Consider the following 7,147-nt stretch of genomic DNA (forward strand, 5'->3'; position numbering starts at 1 on the left):
ATCCACATGAATATTTTTAAATGTATATCCTAATTTAACCAAGATGGCTACACCACTAAACTGTCCTCTCGATTTCTCAACAGTACAGTATCCACGTAATTTAATATGTTGATCAACTCTTGCAGCTGTCTCGTTCAAAAGTATAACATCGGGATTGTAGTTGTGTAGTTCAACCTCAAGAAGGTAACGGTTATTGAAGAAATGTTGAACATTAAGTTGGAAAATTGTAATCCCCATTATTGCTTATTCTTCGCTCGTACACTGCGTTCTGAACGCCTGCAAGTAATGTTATGTGTTGTATCTGTACTATCCTTGCTGGACTCTTCAATAGGAGAAGGAAACTTTTGCGTGGAAGCTTGTGTATTAACAATGCCATCATCTTCATCTTCACTAGAGGCAGTAATATTAACAGACTCATTAGAATCAATAGAATCGTTAGAGTCGTTAGAGTCTTTAGAGTCATCATCATCATCATGAAACTGAGGTATGCTATACTCAGTTTCAGGAATCAGAGGCTTGTGAGAGTTAATGGGAGACTGTGTAGGCTCCAAGTGAATATTAGATAGGCAAGGTGAGTTACCTTGGGAAAGTTCCTGTTCAACAGGTTCAGCTACAATAGCGGGAGAGTAGGCACCACTTTCTGGGGCATTGTTATGTTCAGGTGTTGACTTTTCGGGTTGAGAAGAGTTGACAACCTGGGTTTGCGAGGAGGGCGATCCCTGGGCCAGGGATGACTTAGGCTTATTATTAGATGTAGAGTATGGTACATACTTCTTGTTATGAGAAGGCTGGGTCATAATGGCCTTCACATTTTCAGGGATAATGATGGGAGTGATCCCATTAGCCTTTAACATATCATTCAAAACACGAGAGCAGAGTTGAATATCACCACCAGCTGTGTCTTTGGCCACCAAGTACATTAGTTGTGCTCTCATTATATCCCCGTCTGTGGATACCTGAGACACAAGAGATGCGACTGAACCTTGTTGTTGTGTCTGTTGTAAGTGAGGGTTAGATTGGGGCTCTCCAAGAGGGGCAGAATTCCAAACATTGGAACCATTGGTAGAGACCTGAGGAGTCCCACTTGATCCAGGCAGAGCTGGGAAGGAAGTTTGGGACATGGTTGGCGGTGCCTGAGGAGTGGTCTTCTTAGATGTGGATAGTTTCTTGGCGTCAAGAATTTTCTGCATTTCCTTTTTTCTTTCAGGACAAATAGCAGAAACAGCATGATGATTTCCATTACAGAGGACACATTTAGGTGAATTTTTATTGGTACAATTACGATAGGAATGTTGGCCAGAGCAAATGCTACAAATTTGCCCTTGTATACTGCATTTGTTGTTGTTATGACCAAAGGCATAACACTTGAAACATTGTGTCACACTGGCAAAGCGTTCCATGGAAATTTGGTCAGATGTACATCTGGTATTGAAACATTTGAAGCCATTTTGACACACAAGTTTGGCCTCTTCAGGTGTCTCGAGTATTAATTTTAAAGTTACCTTATTGTTGTTGGGATTCGAGAATTTATGTGCTTCAACAGCCCTAAGGTCAGAATTCTCGGTATTAATGTTATCAACAATTTCATTAACATTGCTGTGTTTCATAAAACTGTTGATTCTGGCCACAAACACAGTCCTCTGAGCTTGATAGCTGTCAGGTGCAACTGGGATAACACCAGAAGTCTTCAGTTTATCCAAGACATCATGCTTTAGGAGTTGGAGTAACTCTTCTTCAGAAGAGAGGAGAAGTACTACTCCAGTGTGGGTTTTAAAAACATCCACTGGAGCAACAGTTGAGTTAGAGCAAATACAATTGAGAATGTCTTTCATGGACATTTGATTTCCATCAATACGTAATCTTACACGAATCCTCGCCATGATGCCTAGGAAGGAGCATGTGGCAGAGGAGTTGCTTAACAAAAAGGTATCTTTCCTTAATGTTAGCCTAACATCCTATTTCAGCTGACTTATGAAGGTCAGCTCCTAAGATAGCCTACCCTCGAGTAGTGAGGGGAAAGGGCCCAAGGCAAAGATCGGCTGGATTTTAAAAAACCACACGGGCTACCAGATGGTCAAAATGCCTTGTGTTAACTCGCCAAAGCGAAGTTGCCGAAAAATAAGAAGATAGGACAGTCAGAAGGATAGCAATGTATGTAGTGTGTTAAGTGTGTGGGCCAGTGTTGATGTATGGGTGGGGGGAGGATGGGGAAGGATGGGGGGATGGGGATGAGAGGGGTGAACAAGCAAGCAAGTCACCGCCTTACCCTCTTGATGGGATGGGGCTCGAAGTGACTGCAAGCAAGTCTCCTCTCAGCTCTGGTGAAGAACTACTCAGGATAACCCAAGTAAATTCTCGAGCAACAGTGTTCAGAGTTGCTCAGCTGAAGAGCGGGAACGACGACGTCTTCTCTCCACGGTGGCTGGGCTGCTACCGTATCTCTTTGCAAATATACAGGGTCTAAAGCCAGCAACAAACAACAAAATACCTTTCATCCGTGGACTGCTTGCAGAGGCAAGGGCAATGTTCGCGGCTTTCACAGAAACCCACATAAAGGATCACTTGGACAACGAAATATGGATCCCAGGTTACAACCTATACAGATGTGACAGAGTGAACAGGCAAAAGGGAGGGAGGGGGGGTTGGCCTGTACATTGCACAGTCACTTGTTTGCACAGAACTGCTTAATGCCTCAAATGATGTAGTGGAAGTTTTAGCAGTAAAGGTCGAGAACTAAAACCTAGTCATTGTGGTAGTCTACCTAAAATGGAGGAATATAGCAAATAATATTGTTGCAGTAATAACACCAGGAGGCAGCTCTGATGAAAACTCACACTCACACGAGCTTTTAAATCTCTGCACAAAATTCAATTTAAACCAGCAAATAATAGAGCCTACTAGACTGGAGAATACACTAGACCTCATCTTCACTAACAATGATGATCTGATAAGAAATGTCACCATATCAAAAACAATATACTCAGATCACAACATAATTGAGGTTCAGACATGTATGCGTGGAGCCCCAGACCGACAAAATGAGACTAGTCACGAGGGAGCATTCACCAAATTCAACTTCAATAACAAAAACATAAAGTGGGACCAAGTAAACCAAGTCCTAACCGATATAAGCTGGGAAGATATACTAAGCAACACAGACCCAAACTTATGCCTAGAACAGATTAACTCGGTGGCACTCGATGTATGCACAAGGCTTATTCCTCTAAGAAAAAGGAGGAGTAGATGTAAAATAGAAAGAGACAGGCGCTCCCTTTACAGGCGACGGAAAAGAATAACAGAGCGGCTAAAAGAGGTCAATATATCTGAAATGCGCAGGGAGACACTGGTCAGAGAAATAGCAAGCATCGAACTTAAGCTAAAAGAATCCTTTAGGAGTCAGGAATTGCGGGAATAACTAAAAGCCATAAATGAAATCGAAAGAAACCCAAAGTATTTCTTCTCCTATGCCAAATCAAAATCGAGAACAACGTCCAGTATTGGGCCCCTACTTAAACATGATGGGTCCTACACAGATGACAGCAAGGAAATGAGTGAGCTACTCAAGTCCCAATATGACTCAGTTTTTAGCAAGCCGCTAACCAGACTGAGAGTCGAAGATCAAAATGAATTTTTTATGAGAGAGCCACAAAATTTGATTAACACAAGCCTATCCGATGTTATCCTGACGCCAAATGACTTCGAACAGGCGATAAATGACATGCCCATGCACTCTGCCCCAGGGCCAGACTCATGGAACTCTGTGTTCATCAAGAACTGCAAGAAGCCCCTATCACGAGCCTTTTCCATCCTATGGAGAGGGAGCATGGACACGGGGGTCGTCCCTCAGTTACTAAAAACAACAGACATAGCCCCACTCCACAAAGGGGGCAGTAAAGCAACAGCAAAGAACTACAGACCAATAGCACTAACATCCCATATCATAAAAATCTTTGAAAGGGTCCTAAGAAGCAAGATCACCACCCATCTAGAAACCCATCAGTTACACAACCCAGGTTAGTTAGTTTAATATGTTTATTATGCACCCCATACCCATCCTGTGGGCGGTAGTCAAAAGATTACAGAGGTACATAATTGGTCCAGGGACTGGACTCCAAAGTTTTGATAGCTGAGCAAGTTACAGAGGTAATGAACTCACAATTTACAAAGGTAATGAACTCACAATTTACAAAGGTAATGACCCAGGGCAACATGGGTTTAGAACAGGTCGCTCCTGTCTGTCTCAACTACTGGATCACTACGACAAGGTCCTAAATGCACTAGAAGACAAAAAGAATGCAGATGTAATATATACAGACTTTGCAAAAGCCTTCGACAAGTGTGACCATGGCGTAATAGCGCACAAAATGCGCGCTAAAGGAATAACAGGAAAAGTCGGTCGATGGATCTATAATTTCCTCACTAACAGAACACAGAGAGTAGTCGTCAACAGAGTAAAGTCCGAGGCAGCTACGGTGAAAAGCTCTGTTCCACAAGGCACAGTACTAGCTCCCATCTTGTTCCTCATCCTCATATCCGACATAGACAAGGATGTCAGCCACAGCACCGTGTCTTCCTTTGCAGATGACACCCGAATCTGCATGACAGTGTCTTCCATTGCAGACACTGCAAGGCTCCAGGCGGACATCAACCAAATCTTTCAGTGGGCTGCAGAAAACAATATGAAGTTCAACGATGAGAAATTTCAATTACTCAGATATGGTAAACATGAGGAAATTAAATCTTCATCAGAGTACAAAACAAATTCTGGCCACAAAATAGAGCGAAACACCAACGTCAAAGACCTGGGAGTGATTATGTCAGAGGATCTCACCTTCAAGGACCATAACATTGTATCAATCGCATCTGCTAGAAAAATGACAGGATGGATAATGAGAACCTTCAAAACTAGGGAGGCCAAGCCCATGATGACACTCTTCAGGTCACTTGTTCTATCTAGGCTGGAATATTGCTGCACTCTAACAGCACCTTTCAAGGCAGGTGAAATTGCCGACCTAGAAAATGTACAGAGAACTTTCACGGCGCGCATAACGGAGATAAAACACCTCAATTACTGGGAGCGCTTGAGGTTTCTAAACCTGTATTCCCTGGAACGCAGGAGGGAGAGATACATGATTATATACACCAGGAAAATCCTAGAGGGACTAGTACCGAACTTGCACACGAAAATCACTCACTACGAAAGCAAAAGACTTGGCAGACGATGCACCATCCCCCCAATGAAAAGCAGGGGTGTCACTAGCACGTTAAGAGACCATACAATAAGTGTCAGGGGCCCGAGACTGTTCAACTGCCTCCCAGCACACATAAGGGGGATTACCAACAGACCCCTGGCAGTCTTCAAGCTGGCACTGGACAAGCACCTAAAGTCAGTTCCTGATCAGCCGGGCTGTGGCTCGTTCGTTGGTTTGCGTGCAGCCAGCAGCAACAGCCTGGTTGATCAGGCGCTGATCCACCAGGAGGCCTGGTCACAGACCGGGCCGCGGGGGCGTTGACCCCCGAAACTCTCTCCAGGTAAACTCCAGGTACAAGCCTCCGGATGCAACATCCCAGCAATTCCAGGAACAGCTGTTAAAAATTGACCACTGTCTGGAAAATCTTCCAGCTCCTGCACCCAACATCTTGCTCCTGGGGGATTTCAACTTAAGGCACCTAAAATGGAGGAATATAGCAAATAATATTATTGCAGTAATAACACCAGGAGGCAGCTCTGATGAAAACTCACTTACACGAGCTTTTAAATCTCTGCACAAACTTCAATTTAAACCAGCAAATAATAGAGCCTACTAGACTGGAGAATACACTAGACCTCATCTTCACTAACAATGATTATCTGATGAGAAATGTCACCATATCAAAAACAATATACTCAGACCACAACATAATTGAGGTTCAGACATGTATGCGCGGATCCCCAGACCGACATAATGAGATTAGTCATGAGGGAGCATTCACCAAATTCAACTTCAATAACAAAAACATAAAGTGGGACCAAGTAAACCAAGTCCTAACCGATATAAGCTGGGAAGATATACTAAGCAACACAGACCCCAACTTATGCCTAGAACAGATTAACTTGGTGGCACTCGATGTATGCACAAGGCTTATTCCTCTAAGAAAAAGGAGGATTTTTTTTTAGATTTTGCCACCGAAGTGGCTAGTTTATTGTGCACCCCATATCCATCCTGTGGACGGTAGCGCGAGAGCATATGGATACACAAAAGGCCTAGGAACTAGGCCCCAAAGGGTTAACAGGAATACATATGGATTTATATCTACATATCTATAGTTCACTTATCTGTTACAAGCAAATTTAGGAAATTTGCTTAGTATATCTGGTATCTTATTTTCATTAATAAGATATCTTGACATGTCACATAGGTTATTATACTGTCTGTCTCTGTATTCCTCAATAAGTGGACAATTAAGCACATAGTGTTCAAGAGAGTGACCATATGCCTGATCACATAATTTACATTTAGTTTAGTTTAATATGTTTATTATGCACCCCATACCCATCCTGTGGGCGGTAGTCAAAAGATTACAGAGGTACATAATTGGTCCAGGGACTGGACTCCAAAGTTTTGATAGCTGAGCAAGTTACAGAAGTAATGAACTCACAATTTACAAAGGTAATGAACTCACAATTTACAAAGGTAATGAACTCACAATTTACAAAGGTAATGAACTCCAGGTAAGTCTGGTCACAATCATGACAAGTTACAAAGGTATTTACAGATTACAGAGGTACGTAATGGGTCCAGGGACTGGGCCCCCAAAGTTTTGATAGCTGAACTAGGTACAAAGGTAATGAGCTCACAAGTTACAAAGGTAATGAATTCTGTAGAATGGTTACTTACGTTTATACTTTGGCTACAATCATGAACAAATTATAGAGTAATGAGCAATTCACACTTCCACACCCGGTCACAACTGTAATGAGTTATTGGTGCAAATATTGATTGTTGAGTCACACACACCACACACACACTTGTAACCAAGCCTAAGCCTGGCCACTACAACATCAGTCAGTCCGTTCACATTGCAAGTTGCTCCATAAACATACTTATCTACGTTCATGTTATCATAGTGGGTTATAGATCTACTCAGGCTTCTAACTGCATTCCTA

This window comes from Cherax quadricarinatus, chromosome 34 (genome assembly GCF_038502225.1).
Source record: "Cherax quadricarinatus isolate ZL_2023a chromosome 34, ASM3850222v1, whole genome shotgun sequence".
NCBI classification, from domain to species: Eukaryota; Metazoa; Arthropoda; class Malacostraca; order Decapoda; family Parastacidae; genus Cherax; species Cherax quadricarinatus.